Source organism: Scyliorhinus canicula, chromosome 7 (genome assembly GCF_902713615.1).
Source record: "Scyliorhinus canicula chromosome 7, sScyCan1.1, whole genome shotgun sequence".
Classification (NCBI taxonomy): domain Eukaryota; kingdom Metazoa; phylum Chordata; class Chondrichthyes; order Carcharhiniformes; family Scyliorhinidae; genus Scyliorhinus; species Scyliorhinus canicula.
Window position 1 is genome coordinate 197,485,617 of NC_052152.1, and position 16,642 is coordinate 197,502,258.

The 16,642-nt window shown below is 49.1% G+C and overlaps 1 protein-coding gene across 1 annotated transcript in view; it reads right to left on the reverse strand.

Moving 5' to 3' along the window:
• The window catches only part of LOC119969682 (rho GTPase-activating protein 39-like), a 246,893-nt gene that overhangs the window by 221,536 nt on the left and 8,715 nt on the right, over positions 1–16,642 (reverse strand). The window contains exon 2 of the mRNA XM_038803653.1: positions 4,710–4,903. The gene's annotated coding sequence lies outside the window, so the exon portion shown is untranslated. The remainder of the gene's footprint in view (positions 1–4,709; positions 4,904–16,642) is intronic.

Below are 16,642 nucleotides of genomic sequence, written 5' to 3' on the forward strand. Positions count from 1 at the left end.
GTACCCAATCATTTTTCCAATTAAGGGGCAATTAAGAGTGGCCAATCTACCTCGCTTGCATGTTTTTTTTGGGTTGTGGGGGCGAAACCCACGCAAACACGGGGAGAATGTGCAAACTCCACACGGACAGTGACCCACAGCCATGATCGAACCTGGGACCTCAGCGCCGTGAGGCCGCAGTGCTACCCCACTGCGCCACCGTGCTGCCCCGGAATAGAGGTTTTATGACCCTCATTGAGAAGAAATTATTCCTCATCTCCATCTTAAATAGGAGACCTACTTTGGTCTCCCTTTGTTCTAACTCCACACTGCCCCTCCCACCTCCTCCCAAGCAGGTATCGTGACAATAGATCATAGCCTTGAAATACATCCAGACATATTGGACTTTTGAAGAAGACACGTGCTTTAAAAAAAAAACAAGCAAAAACTTGCTGAGACTGCAAAGTAACCACTTTCGAGAATTCCTGGGTGGATTATACTCAGTCTTGAGAGAGACGACAGAATGTTGCACACTTTTTCAGGCAGAGAGATTTCAAAGGAAGAAATGCAGTGTAAAATCTGAACTGTAATCTCCTGCAGAGATAATGGAAGCTTATTACCATTTTAACAGAGGTGCTTCCAGACTGTGGACACAATGCAAGCCCAAAGAAAGTGTGAAAGATGTTTGTGTTTTTCCCCTTCCAGGAATACACGAGAAAAGGGGTGAAAAACCAACTGCAACCCTGGTCTCTGGCTACTAGTCTGGGGCTCTAGTTCCACTGTGAGATTAGAGAAGCATCCATAGAATCCCTACAGTGCAGGAGGCCATTCGGCCCATCGAGCCGGCATCAATGGAGCACTCCACCCAGGCCCACTCCTCTGCCCTATCCCCGTAACCCTTTACATCAGGGGTGGGCAAACTACGGCCCGCGGGCCGCATGCGGCCCGCCAAAGGTATTTCTGCGGCCCACCAAGTCATTAAAAAAAAAAAAAAAAAAAAAATTTTTTTTAAACAAAATTTTTTTTTTTTTTTTTTTTAATTTTTTTTTAAGGTTAATGGGGGGGGGGGGCTGTTGGGTTACTTACTGGTATAGGGTGGATACGTTGACTTGAGTAGGGTGATCATTGCTCGGCACAACGTCGAGGGCCGAAGGGCCTGTTCTGTGCTGTACTGTTCTATGTTCTATATGAGGCGCCCAGAATCATAACCGGGTGAAGTAATTATTTTACTTAATATACTATGCGGCCCTTTGTGAATTGTGAATTTCTGAATGTGGCCCTTGCACGGAAAAGTTTGCCCACCCCTGCTTTACATTGATCCTGGCCAATCCACCTAACTCGCAAATCTTTGGATTGCGGAGGGAGACCGGAGCACCCGGAGGAAATCCACGTAGACACGGGGAGGACGTTTTTAAATCCACCAGTCACCCAAGGCCAGAATCGAACCCGGGTCCTTGGCGCTGTGAGGCAGCAGTGCTAACCACTGTTACAAAAAGTCTCGCTCTCTCTGATTGTTGGAAGTCAGGAAAGCCACAGTCAAAAAGGAAACAAGACAACGCATTTCAGCTAATCTGCAAAACCAAGATTCTCCCTCACATTGTCTTTTGACATTATACTTCAGGTTCCCAGTGTCCACAGTACTTTGCTTTTAATCCGTAGTCTTTTCTTCATTTACATATACCATCAAAGTGAATAACATTACACTTCTCCATATTATCTACCATCTGCCCACTCACTTCACCTATCTATATTCCCTTGAAAGCTCCGCATTACAACTTAGTTTCCCACATTTTTAATATTCTTTATCCATAGAATGGCTATAGTGCAGAAGAAGGCCATTCGGCCCATCAAGTCTGCAGCAACTCTCTGAAAGAGCACCCTACCCAGGCAGACAGGGGGAGAACGTGCAAACTCCGTACAGACAGGTACCCAGGGCTGGAATTGCCTCTGGCTCCCTGGCGCTGTGAGGCAGCAGTACCAACCACTATGCCACTGTGGCAAGCACTGCTAATGGGATGTGGGCATCCCTGGTAAGGCTAGCATTTGTTGCCCATCCCTTAATGCCCTTGAGGAGGTGGCATTGAGCTGCATTTTTAAACCACTGCAGTTCTTTTGATGCAGGTACACCCTCAATGCTGTTAGGAAGGAAGTTCCAGGTTTTTGATCCAGCGACAGTGAAGTAACAGCGATGTAGTTCCAAGTCAGGATGGTGCATGGCTTGGAGAGGAACTTGCAGGTTGTGGCATCTGCTACCCTTGTCCTTCTAAGTGGTAAAGGTCACGGGTTTGTAAGGTACTGTCGAAGGAAGTTTGGCGAGTTACTGAGTGCACCTCGTTTATGATACACACTGCTGCCATTGTGCTTCGCTCTCGAGGGGATGAAGATTTAAGGGGTGAGTGGGGTGTCAAACAGGTGATTGCTTTGTCTTGGATGGTGTTGAGCTTGAGTGTAATTGAGGCCATACTCATCCAGGCAAGAGGAGAGTATTCCATCACACTCTTCACTTACGCCTTGCAGATGGTGGGCAGACCGGATGGTAAACACCATACCGACAGACCTCATGGTTCCAATAAATTATTTTTGTAACGTAATATTAAACAGAAGAACAAATATTACAACCCTTCACTTACGAACGTGCTTGTTTTGTTAACAGTGACTATCTGCTTCAAAAAGTACTTAATTGGCTGTAAAGCACATTGTAATATGGAGAGCTCATGAAAGATTTCTTCTACAATCTTAATTTCACACAGTGGGTAAGCATTTCATAGGGAAGCGTGGGGCCAAGTGTGCCATTGGCAAGAAGAGAAAATTGTAGAATATAATGCTGAGGCATCTTATTTTCAAAGTTTTAAAAAATAAATTTAGAGTACCAATTATTTTTTTTCAATTAAGGGACAATTTCGCATGGCCAATCCACCTAATCTGCACATCTTTGGGTTGTGGGGGCGAAACCCACGCAGACATGGGGAGAATGTGCAAACTCCACACGGACAGTGACCCAGGGCCGGGATTCGAACCCGGGTCCTCAGCGCCGCAGTCCCAGTGCTAACCACTGCGTCACATGCCACCTCTCTTATTTTCAAAGTTTAAACTTAACAAAATAGAATCAGTGGATATTTTACCCCATTCTTTAACTCAGCTCTGGCTCCCAGCATAAATAAACGGGTTGGTGCAGGAACTCACACTGAAGCATTTGAGTTGCTGGTTAATGAATGTGGGAGAGATGTTTCTTTTTTTTAAATTACAGTGTATAATTTTTTTAAGCCTTTGAAGTGGTAACTGTTTGTCAGTAACCTTTAGATCACACAACCAGGGTTTTAAAACTTTGCATGAGAAATTAAACTTGCGTTATCCTTTCTCATTTAGGTGTCTTGTTTCCAACTAAAGCAATTACTACAGTACGTATATTCCCAGCCTGCACTGCGGTGGAGCCACAACTGTCCACTAAAGACTCACAACAAAGGCAGAAGATGGCTTGCATACCACCTTAATTACTGTTAATCGGCCAGCATTCGAATTAACTAATTCCAGTTTACTTAGTTAGTTAAGTAGTTAACTAATTGGGTGGCACAGCAGCAGTGGTTAGCACTGTTGCTTCACAGCTCCAGGGTCCCAGGTTCGATTCCCGGCTTGGGTCACTGTCTGTGTGGAGTCTGCACGTTCTCCCTGTGTCTGTGTGGGTTTCCTCCGGGTGCTCCGGTTTCCTCCCACAAGTCCCGAAAGATGTGCTGTTAGGTCATTTGGACATTCTGAATTCTCCCTCAGTGTACCCAAACAGGCACCGGAATGTGGTGACGAGAGGCTTTTCACAGTAACGTCATTGCAGTGTTAATGTAAGCCTACTTGTGATAATAAAGATTATTATTAATTCTGATAGAGTTCACCTAGATGGCTCCTGAAAACAACACTTATTTTGACAGCTAAGCTAATACGAATTAAAAATAAATAAATTTAGAGTACCCAATTTCCCCCCCCCCAATTATGGGGCAATTTAACATGACCAATCCACCTACCCTGCACATCTTTGGGTTGTGGGGGTTAGACCCACACAAACACAGGAAGAATGTGCAAACGCCACGCAGACAGTGATCCGGGGCCAGGATAGAACCTGGGTCCTCAGTGCCGTGAGGCAGCAGTGCTAAACACTGCGCAAAGGTTATTACGAATGATGGTGGTGTCTCCTTCTTGAAGCAAGGTTCTGATAAGATATTAAAGATCCCTACTCAGTAAGTAGGCAAACAAGTTGTTAATCAATTACACCTTTCTCTGGTGAGACAGCAATTAACCAATTTGCATGCAAATCTGAAAGGACAAATATCCAATTTGTCTTGATTAACAGACACAGCTGGAGAGCCAACAAAAGTTGGTGGGAGTCCTGACACAGCTGTACATACATTGCCATAAAAATATATAACATAGAGATTCTTTTGGTTTGAAGGAAAATGGACAAAGTTATCTGTTATAGGAACCTTAAAGAAATATGGAACATACTTAGCAGGATACAAAGGCAAGAGGGCAGAGGAATAGGAACATTGCTGGATGAAAGAAGACCAAGGTCCATCTAGTTTGCATGTTACCACCTTGGTAGTCAAATCGCACAATGCTAATAAAAAAACTTAGCAATCAATCTTGATCATTTAGTCTACAGCAGACCCAGACAGATCATGAGAAATTTCTTAATGATAGGGAGTTTGTGGAACTGTGGGCCTTCCTAAGCACATTACACTCACCGTTTGCCATCCTCATACTGAATCACAAAAATATTTCCTGAAAGAAATACAAAATTTTCAATTGCACAAATCAATACCAACTGCTCTCAGTCTGCCAAACGATGCTGTTCCATAGATTGACCACTCGTTCACTGAAATACTGATCAGACGGGTTCATTTGGAATTTCCTCTCCTTCAAGTGCAGGTTGTATCTCCTAGACATAAAACGCTGCATCTCAATGACTAATTAATGTGAAGTTATTAACAATAGTTTTTGAAATGCTTCTGTTACAATTATGAGGTTTATAAGATTGCTATGTTTTGGGACTGTGTCTTTTAGTTGAAATAAAATAAGGTGATCAGGTGACCTGACAGCTAATCCGGGTGGTTAGATTGTTAGAGGTAAAATTGTTTTACTGGAGGTAAGGTGCAAGGTGTTGACAACCGGACATAATGTTAGCAGCCTGTGCGTGAACAGTGGATAAACTGTGAATTTCCAAAGTCCCAGGATAATGTTGAGAATGTCAGGTTGTAAAATGAGTTTTAAAATGTCCACTCACTTCGAAGAGAAGAAAACGAGTTGTGGTCTCCGTAGTGAACTCCAATTGGCTTTATTGGTTGGCCAATTGGAGTATGAGCTCCCTCAATGATAGCTCATTGAGGGGGCCCATATAATCACCTGTGTAGGCTTTGTGAGCAGTCTTAAGTTGACTGGACTGCTAGCAGCACTGTTTGTAGCTGCTCCTGTAATATTGTTATTGTAAATAAACATTGGTGTGGTGATGGAACTGCCTCCCGTGGATTACTACAGTCTCAAAGGTAGTTAATCAACATCTCTGCCGAGGTACAAGGCCAGTGTAATTCACGTTGCCATGGCGATGGCTTTCAGGATGGGAAGAATACAGAGCGATGAAGCCATTTTGATATCAGGTTTTTCTAAAACACTTAAACCAAAGATAGAAGAGTCGCCGAGATTACGGGCGGGTCGCCAGTAATAGAAAATAAGCTGGTTTTCCATTTTGTGGTTTAAGATATAAATTGCCTACAAAAATGTTGTTTTGCTGGCCGGTTTGGATCTATCTATGTATTTGTAATTAAATGTTATTTCTTTCTATCCTTCAACTCGAGCTGGATTCTTCGTGGCCCTCACAAAACTGGCGACGAGGGTTAAAGTGGATAGCTGTCTACGCTGCTGAAGCCACCTCCCTGGATTTTTGTTGGATACAGGTTGGAAGTTTTTTTTCTGTTGCACCATGCCTCTGTATGGACATTTGGATGTTTTTGATGCTGCGCTGGAAAGTTGGAACTAATGCGCACAACGGATGCGTTACTATTTCCGGGCAAACAACATCACCAAAAACGAGCGCCAGGTGGTCATATTGCTCACTGCCTGCAGCCCGCATATGTTTGGGGTGATTAGGAGCCTTACCTACCCAGCTGCACTGGACACCAAGACGTTTGATGAACTTGTGAACTTAGTGGGGCAACATTTTAACCCAATCCCGTCCAAGATAGTCCAGTGTTACCGGTTTAATACTGCTGAGAGGACCCCAGGAGAATCCCTTGCCGACTTTCTATCCAGGCTACGCTGGATTGCGGAGGCCTGTGACTATGGTGAGACCTTGTCAGAAATGCTACGCGATCGTTTGGTTTGCGGTACTAACAATGCGACCACCCAGAGAAAGTTGTTAGCTGAGCCAACATTGACTTTTCAACAGGCCATTCAAATAGTATTGTCCCAAGGGAGCGCAGAACAGGGAGTGCAGGAGCTATAGGGAATGGAGGTGCACGCCTTTGGGCGCAACCCCTTCCGTCCTGGGGGTGCCAGAGGCGCTGTCGTTCCAACAGAAACTGGGTTTCTGGGACAGAAACTCTATCCTTCACTCGTGCTGGATTCTTTGTGGCCCTCGTACAAGCTGGACTGAACAAATTTTCGAAACGCAACATGGAAAAGCCTTGGGAAGCTGAGGCTCTGTGGTGATGTACATGTTAAGTGACCAATGGCAGGAGACTTGGGGAGGGGTTACTGAAGCCAGGAGGTCATGAGATCGCCTCCTAGTATATGTTCAGTCAAAGTTGGCAAGCCTATTATTGAGAGCAGTTACGAACCACAGGCATTTGAAATTTCTGACTAATTTTCTGTAAAATCTGGACCAAGTCTTTGTGTGTCACAAGCTCCCAGAATCCTATATTGTGCTCGTACTTTACTGTGCAATGCAGAATCTCCATTTCAAAGTCTTGTTTATATTCATTTGCACACTGGATTCTAACAACACACATTTTCAGCCAGAGCTGGATTTGTTTTTAAATGTCTATTTATTGAAATTTTCGATTTTTTACCAGTTTGCATCAAACAAATAAAAGAAGATAGGTCTAGGTATCAATGTACAACAGGGCCAGCACAAATCAATAGTCATGACATAATTTGGGGGGGCGGCAGCGGCACGTGGCGCAGTGGTTAGCACTGGGACTACGGCGCTGGGGACCCGGGTTTGAATCCCAGCCCTGGGTCACTGTCCGTGTGGAGTTTGCACATTCATAGAACATAGAACAGTACAGCACAGAACAGGCCCTTCGGCCCTCGATGTTGTGCCGAGCAATGATCACCCTACTTAAACCCACATACCCGTAACTCAACAATCCCCCCATTAACCTTACACTACGGGCAATTTAGCATGGCCAATCCACCTAACCCGCACATCTTTGGACTGTGGGAGGAAACCGGAGCACCCGGAGGAAACCCACGCACACACAGGGAGGACGTGCAGACTCCACACAGACAGTGACCCAGCCGGGAATCGAACCTGGGACCCTGGAGCTGTGAAGCATTGATGCTAACCACCATGCTACCGTGAGGCCCCCTGTGTCTGCGTGGGTTTCACCCTCACAACCCAAAGATGTGCAGGTTAGGTGGATTGGCAACGCTAAATTGCCCCTTAGTTGGAAAAAAATAATTGGGTTCTCTAAATTAAAAAAAAATAGTCATCACATAATTGGGAACAAATAAGACTGGATAAATCAGGGACAAACTCCCCAACAAGTTCCTTCCATGGGTAAATGACCTGTTTGCATCCAAACAGGGTACAGGCAACATTATAAATGTACATCTCACCCACAGCTACAAAACAAAATGACATAAGAAGAAAACCTTTAGATTCCCTAGCACCAAGAGGAATTGACTAACTCTTACAGCACAATTTAAACTCTTCTCCAGATGCAGACCGGAACAGGCAGCCAACCGATACCTTTGAGATAACAAAGATACTTTAAATAACAAAAACTAAGATAGAGAGAACCAGGCATAACCAAACCTTCATACTCAGCCTAGGATCTCCCATAGAAGAAGCTAAAAAAAAGAAGAGAGCAAGAACTTCCACAATCCCATTTCCCAGTCATGTACCAAAGGACAAAAGAGATCACCATAGAAACACGGCAGCGAGTTCTCAAACTCTGCTAAGAACTATTCCACCACCACACTGGAGACACCAGACACGACTGGGCTCTTCATCGATTCCCCTTTGTCCTCACCCGAACCCCTGAGGGTGGACGACAGACCATGCAACAGGAACTCAACCGTGCAGAGGCAGGCTTCCACCAAAGATAGCTACATGAACCTCCTTGTGCGCCACCATGAAGAGGCCTTGCAACTCTTAAAATTGGGCTTCAACGCATTGCTGCCTCACGGCGCCGAGGTCCCGGGTTCGATCCCGGCTCCGGGTCACTGTCCGTGTGGAGTTTGCCCATTCTCCCCGTGTTTGCGTGGGTTTCGCCCCCACAACCCAAAGATGTGCAGGGTAGGTGGATTGGCCGCGCTAAATTGCCCCTTAATTGGAAAAAAATGAATTGAATATTCTAAATTTATGAAAAAAAGGAAAAAATAAATAAATTGGGCTTCAACGTCCTGCATCACAGAGCCAAGGCTATCCGGCGGATCACCTGAATCACTAGCAGCCATCACCAATCGGTGTGCACTGTATCGTCAGGGCGGGAAACCTCTCAAAAGGCAGCCGCGCCACCAAGGACCAGGCCCCACCACAACTCCCTCCAGCCACCACACGTTAACGAGAATTAAAGAATATTGTCTTGACTTTAAAGTGCTGACACCTTGACCGACATCGGCACATAGTAAAAGCTAAGTAAACCAAAAAAAGACATAAAAAAGGAGAAAACAAAAATTTAAAGATGGGCAGAGCTGGAGCTTGGAGAAACGCAGCCGCGCCCGCGCTCACGACACGTGATTCCCTCCAGAAGCTGGATTTTGAACAAGTGAATGCACTTCAAGTGTGGGAGATTCTGTTTGCACCCAGAGCTGTAAGCAGGAGTGTGAACTTTCAATGAGGAGTTTGGTTGAACACGCAGCAGCTCAACCAAACTTGCCTGCCACTTTGCTCAACACTGATTGGTGGTTTACTGATGGGTGGCATTTGACTATCTCTTCCAGTGCAGCCTGTGGTTGGCAAACACCACTGTCAGTCCTCTGTCATCACCCAGATGCTGATTCCTTCCTGACTCCCAGGTTTTTATGAGACCAATTTATACGAAGTCATGTGGATAAATGAGTCTTGACCAATCTTCGCTCTGGCGACCATATTTGCATATGTTTTCACTCATAGAACATAGAACATAGAACGATACAGCGCAGTACAGGCCCTTCGGCCCTCGATGTTGCACCGACATGGAAAAAATCTAAAGGCCATCTAACCTACACTATGCCCTTATCATCCATATGCTTATCCAATAAATTTTTAAATGCCCTCAATGTTGGCATGTTCACTACTGTTGCAGGTAGGGCATTCCACGGCCTCACCACTCTTTGCGTAAAAAACCCACCTCTGACCTCTGTCCTATATCTATTACCCCTCAATTTAAGGCTATGTCCCCTCGTGCTAGCCACCTCCATCCGCGGGAGAAGGCTCTCGCTGTCCACCCTATCTAACCCTCTGATCATTTTGTATGCCTCTATTAAGTCACCTCTTAACCTTCTTCTCTCTAACGAAAACAACCTCAAGTCCATCAGCCTTTCCTCATAAGATTTTCCCTCCATACCAGGCAACATCCTGGTAAATCTCCTCTGCACCCGTTCCAAAGCTTCCACGTCCTTCCTATAATGAGGCGACCAGAACTGTACGCAATACTCCAAATGCGGCCGTACTAGAGTTTTGTACAACTGCAACATGACCTCATGGCTCCGGAACTCAATCCCTCTACCAATAAAGGCCAACACACCATAGGCCTTCTTCACAACCCTATCAACCTGGGTGGCAACTTTCAGGGATCTATGTACATGGACACCGAGATCCCTCTGCTCATCCACACTACCAAGAATTTTACCATTAGCCAAATATTCCGCATTTCTGTTATTCTTTCCAAAGTGAATCACCTCACACTTCTCCACATTAAACTCCATTTGCCACCTCTCAGCCCAGCTCTGCAGCTTATCTATGTCCCTCTGTAACCTGCAACATCCTTCCGCACTGTCTACAACTCCACCGACTTTAGTGTCGTCTGCAAATTTACTCACCCATCCTTCTGCGCCCTCCTCTAGGTCATTTATAAAAATGACAAACAGCAACGGCCCCAGAACAGATCCTTGTGGTACGCCACTCGTAACTCAATGGGCCAATGAGCAAACTTCAGGAAGACAAGGTTTGGCACAAAAATAAAGTTAATCTAAAAAAAAATTGAGGTTTTAAAGAGAGAAAGAATTGCTAAGCAGAAGTACAGCAATGGCATAACAATAAATTGTTATGTTTAAAAAAAAAAGAAATAAAATAACCTGCTTGTGAGAGGGTCAGTGTATGTGGGTGAGTTAGTGCGTGTGAATGTGTGTGGTGGGAAGAGAGAGTGAAAAGTCCGAGACTGGGCATAAGGTGGAATCAAACTCGCCCTCACAAACTTAGTCTCCAACTCCCACCTACCTACGCACTCCCTCCCTCTCTCGCAAGCACCCATCCATCTGCTCTGACCCCCACACTCATTCTTGCCACCATCACAGCCACATTCACTCACTCACTGTCGCCCCAACATTCACTCACTCACTGTCACCCCCACATTCACTCACTCACTGTCGCCCCCACATTCACTCACTCACTGTCGCCCCCACATTCACTCACTCACTGTCGCCCCCACATTCACTCACTCACCGTCGCCCCCACATTCACTCACTCACTGTCACCCCCATATTCACTCACTCACCGTCGCCCCCACATTCACTCACTCACTGTCACCCCCACATTCACTCACTCACTGTCGCCCCCACATTCACTCACTCACTGTCGCCCCCACATTCACTCACTCACTGTCACCCCCACATTCACTCACTCACTGTCACCCCCACATTCACTCACTCACTGTCGCCCCCACATTCACTCACTCACTGTCGCCCCCACATTCACTCACTCACTGTCGCCCCACATTCACTCACTCACTGTCGCCCCCACATTCACTCACTGTCACCCCCACATTCACTCACTCACTGTCACCCCCACATTCACTCACTCACTGTCACCCCCACATTCACTCACTCACTGTTGCCCCCACATTCAATCACTCACTGTCACCCCCACATTCACTCACTCACTGTCACCCCCACATTCACTCACTGTCACCCCCACATTCACTCACTCACTGTCACCCCCACATTCACTCACTCACTGTCACCCCCACATTCACTCACTCACCGTCACCCCCACATTCACTCACTCACTGTCACCCCCACATTCACTCATTCACTGTCACCCCCACATTCACTCACTCACTGTCACCCCCACATTCAATCACTCACCGTCACCCCCACATTCATTCACTCACTGTCACCCCCACATTCACTCACTCACCGTCACCCCCACATTCACTCACTCACTGTCACCCCCACATTCACTCACTCACCGTCACCCCCACATTCACTCACTCACTGTCACCCCCACATTCACTCATTCACTGTCACCCCCACATTCACTCACTCACTGTCACCCCCACATTCACTCACTCACCGTCACCCCCACATTCATTCACTCACTGTCACCCCCACATTCACTCACTCACTGTCGCCCCCACATTCACTCACTGTCGCCCCCACATTCACTCACTCACTGTCACCCCCACACTCACTCACTCACTGTCGCCCCCACATTCACTCACTCACTGTCGCCCCCACATTCACTCACTGTCACCCCCACATTCACTCACTCACTGTCACCCCCACATTCACTCACTCACTGTCGCCCCACATTCACTCACTCACCGTCACCCCCACATTCACTCACTCACTGTCACCCCCACATTCACTCACTCACCGTCGCCCCCACATTCACTCACTCACTGTCACCCCCACATTCACTCACTCACTGCCGCCCCCACATTCACTCACTCACCGTCACCCCCACATTCACTCACTCACCGTCGCCCCCACATTCACTCACTCACTGTCACCCCCACATTCACTCACTCACAGTTGCCCCCACACTCACTCACTCATTGCCACCATCACACGTACTTACTCACCCTCTGCCACTCCCCACACACACATTCTCCACGGCCGTAACTCTTCCCAGGGCCTGCCAAAACTTCACCCTCCCGGGGTCCCCCAGCCGAACCCGCTCTCTATGTGCTCTGGGCAGATGTACCTGGCCCCCTTGTCCCCGATCTTGTCACCATTGCTTTGCTTCACTTCCCTCAGCCTGGCAGCCCTCGGCACATTCGCTAGTGCGTGTCCACTGCTCCTCGAATCAAACACTAGTTTGGTCCCTCTTGTGTTGCTGATAGGCTCACTAGTCCGCCTATCAGAAGCAAAAGTGGGAGAGAACTGGCCAGTAATTGGAGGCCTTGACGTGGAGATGCCGCCATTGGACTGGGGTGGGCACAGTAAGAAGTCTTACAACACTAGGTTAAAGTCCAACAGATTTGTTTTGAATCACTAGCTTTTGGAGCGCAGCTCCTTCCTCAGGTGAATCAATTGGAGGAGTAGCTTCAAGAATAATCTTCCATTGAAACTCACCTGTGATGAGACCATCAATTCACGCGACCCGTGGCTAGAAGTGAACAGTGGTTTTAATCGTCTTACAACAGAGTCTGCCTGTGACGAGATGAACTTCAGATGAACTGGCAGGCAGGCTCTCAGCATCAAACTTTATACTTCTGGTTAAGGGGAGGAGCCATGGGTGGAGCCAAGGGTGGAGCCCAGTACAAGCTCCTCATCTCCCCCTATGGGTAGAGCCGCGCAACTACACGTGATCCAATACAATATATAAAGGCTAAACACATGTTGTACAATACAGTGTGGATTATTAGTGTTTAGAATTCACCACATTCACCCCCTGTAAAAAAAATCCAGTCCGGCGGGGGTGATGATTTACAGATTGAGTCTGTCCGGTGGTCGAGTTGCCCGTTGTGATCGGCGGAGCACCGGGGTTGCAGCCCCTTCTGGTGGCTGGATGATCACCGTCGGTTGGGGTACGATGGCGGACTCCGGGGGTGATTCTGTCCGAGCTTCGTACCCGTCTGGTTCGACTGGGGAGTGGGGGCGCTGGAAGCTTGCGGGTGCGGGCGCGCGGAACATGTATAGCGAACTGGTAGGCGCGGGGGTGTGGGGGACGGCGAGTTGGGTGGGATGTCGTGTGAGGGGTACCTCGGCGGTGGTAGTGGTGGGGTTTGATCCTGCAGGCGCTAGGTCCCGGAGGGATACGGTGTCCTGACGGCCGTCAGGGTACTCTATGAAGGTACGAGTGTAGTAGTGGCACTTTTTCTACGAGTGGGTCAGTTTTGTGCGCCCTGACATGCTTCCGGAGGAGTACTGGGCCCAGTGTCTTCAACCATGCCGGGAGCGAAGCCCCCGTGGTAGTGCCCCTGGAAAAAATAAAGAGCCGCTCGTGTGGGGTCTGGTTGGTGGCGGTACATAAGAGGGACCTAATAGCGTGGAGCGCGTCTGGGAGGACTTCCTGCCAATGGGAGATCGGGACCGGAGGGTCAGTAGAACGGTCTTCCAGACCGTCGCATTCTCCCTATCCACCTGCCCGTTCCCCCTGGGGTTATAGCTGGTAGTCCTGCTCGAGGCGATGCCCTTGTCTAGCATGTACTGACGCAGCTCGTCGCTCATAAAGGACGAACCCCGGTCGCTGTGTACATAGCTGGGGAAACCAAACAGGGTGAAGATACTATGCAGGGCCCTAATGACTGTGTGGGAGGTCATATCGGGGCACGGGACAGCAAAAGGGAATCGGGAGAACTCGTCGATGACATTCAGGAAGTACACATTCCGATTAGTCAAGGGGAGTGGCCCTTTGAAATCGATAGCGAGGCGTTCAAAGGGGCTAGAAGCCTTGACCAGGTGGGTCCTGTCTGGTCTGTAGAAGTGCGGTTTGCACTCCGCGCAGATCGGGCAATCCCTGGTGACGGCTTTTACCACCTCAGTGGAGAAAGGCAGATTTCGGGCTTTAATGTTAATGTAGTGGGCGAGCCTGGTGACCTCCGGGTGGCAGAGGTCATTGTGGATGGCTTTTAAGCGGTCGCTCTGCATGCTGGCGCATGTGCCGCGGGACAGGGCATCTGGGGGCTCGTTGAGCTTCCCCAGTCGATACATAATATCGTATTTGTAGGTGGAGAGCTCGATCCTCCACCTCAGAATTTTATCATTTTTAATTTTGCCCCTTTGCGAGTTGTTAAACATGAAGGCAACTGATCTTTGGTCGGTGATGAGGGTGAAGCTCCTACCTGCGAGGTAGTGCCTCCAGTGACGTATAGCCTCCACAATGGCTTGTGCTTCTTTTTCGACCGAGGAGTGTCGAAGTTCTAAAGCGGAGAGGGTTCGGGAGAAAAATGCGACTGGTCTCCCTGCCTGATTTAACGTGGCTGCAAGAGCTACCTCTGAGGCATCGCTCTCAACCTGAAAGGGGACGGATTCATCCACCACCCGCATGGCCGCCTTGGCGATGTCCTCCTTGATGCAGTTGAAGGCCTGGCGAGCTTCAGCCGACAGGGGGAAAAGTGTGGCTTTAAATAGTGGGCGGGCTTTGTCCGCATATCGAGGGACCCACTGGGCATAGTATGAAAAGAATCCCAAGCACCGTTTGAGGGCCCTGGGATAATGAGGGAGAGAGAGTTCTAAGAGCATACAGTCCGGGTCGGGGCCCAGGACTCCGTTTTCCACGACATAGCCGAGGATGGCTAGCCTGGTCGTGCGGAAAACGCATTTCTCCATGTTGTAAGTGAGGTTGAGTTTCTGGGCCGTCTGGAGAAATCGATGGAGGTTGGCATCGTGGTCCTGCTGGTCATAGCCGCAGATGGTGACATTGTCCAAGTACGGAAACGTGACCCGCAGTCTGTACTGGTCCACCATTCTGTCCATTGCTTGTTGGAACACCGAGACCCCGTTCGTGACGCCAAAGGGAACCCGGAAGAAATGGAAGAGGCGGCCATCGGCCTCGAACGCCGTGTAGTGGCGATCCTCCGGGCGGATTGGGAGCTGGTGGTATGCAGACTTCAGATCCACCGCGGAGAAAATACGATACTGGGCGATCTGATTCACCATGTCTGCAATTCTGGGGAGGGGATATGCATCAAGGAGCGTGAACCGATTAATGGTCTGGCTATAGTCCATGACCATGCGGAATTTTTCCCCGGTCTTGACGACCACCACCTGAGCTCTCCAAGGGCTGTTACTGGCCTCTATGATCCCCTCACGTAGGAGCCTCCGGACCTCGGTTCTGATAAACACCCTGTCTGCAGGCTGTACCGCCTGCTGCGAGTGGCTACGGGTTTGCAGTCCGGAGTGAGATTGGCAAAGAGTGGAGGGGGGGGGAGATTCGCAGCGTGGCTAGGCTGCAGATGGTGAGTGGGGGTAGGGGTCCGCCAAAGCTGAGGGTGAGACTTTTGAGGTTACACTGGAAGTCGAGTCCCAGTAAGAGTGGGGCGCAGAGTTCGGGCAGGACGTATAGTTGAAAATTAGAGTAACTAGCGCCTTGGATCATTAGGGTCGCGACAGTGAGCCCTTGGATGTGAACAGAGTGGGAGCCCGAAGAGAGGGAGATAGTTTGCCGTGCAGGAAAAACAGGGAGCGAACAGCGTCTTACCAGATCTGGGTGTACGAAGCTCTCGGTGCTCCTGGAGTCGAAGAGACACGGTGTACTGCACCCGTTGACTTGAACGGTCGTCATTGAGTTGCAGAGGTGTTTTGGACGTGAGTGGTCCAACGTGACTGCGCCGAGTTGCGGGTAGTCGGCGGCTCGGTCCACTGTATTGGGGTGGCCCCGTGGTGAATGCCCGCTGAGGTCATAGTCTTCGATCCGATATTCTGAATTTGGAGAGGATGGAGCCCAAGATTGCCGCCCCCATGGATCGCACGTGGCGGGCGGCGAGGAAGATGGCGTCCAAGATGGCACCCCCCCATGAGTCGCACGTGGTCAGCCGCGTGGTGGGGGTCCGCCAAGATGGCGGTCCCCATGGGTCGCACGTGGTGGGTGGGGGCGGAGTCAAGGTATAGGCCACAGCGTTACGGGGCCTGCAGGCCTGCGAATTCAGAGAACGAGTGCTTTGAGCCGCGGGAGGGTTAGAGGCTGGGGCTTTCTTCGCCAGACACACTCTGGCATAGTGTCCTTTGCGACCGCAGCAGTTGCAGGTCGCGTTGCGGGTCGGGCAGTGCTGCCGCGGGTGCTGGGGCTGGCCACAAGTGGCAGGCTGGGGCAGCATAGTGGCTGGGTGGCCGCGTGGCGCAGGCCTGGGACAGTCGCTGGTCGGGGGCCCATGACGGGGTCGCGGAGTCCACAGGGGACGAGGTGAGGCTGCGAAACGAGACCTCCATAGTAGTAGCGAGTTCAACAGTGTCTTCTAAATTTTGGGCCCCCTTCTCAAGCAGTCGCTGGCGCACTAATTGGATCTGAGGCCTGCAACAAAGACATCGCCGACATGTCCCTATGTTCAGCAGCATTTACAGCCTGGTAATTACAGTCCCGGGATAAGGC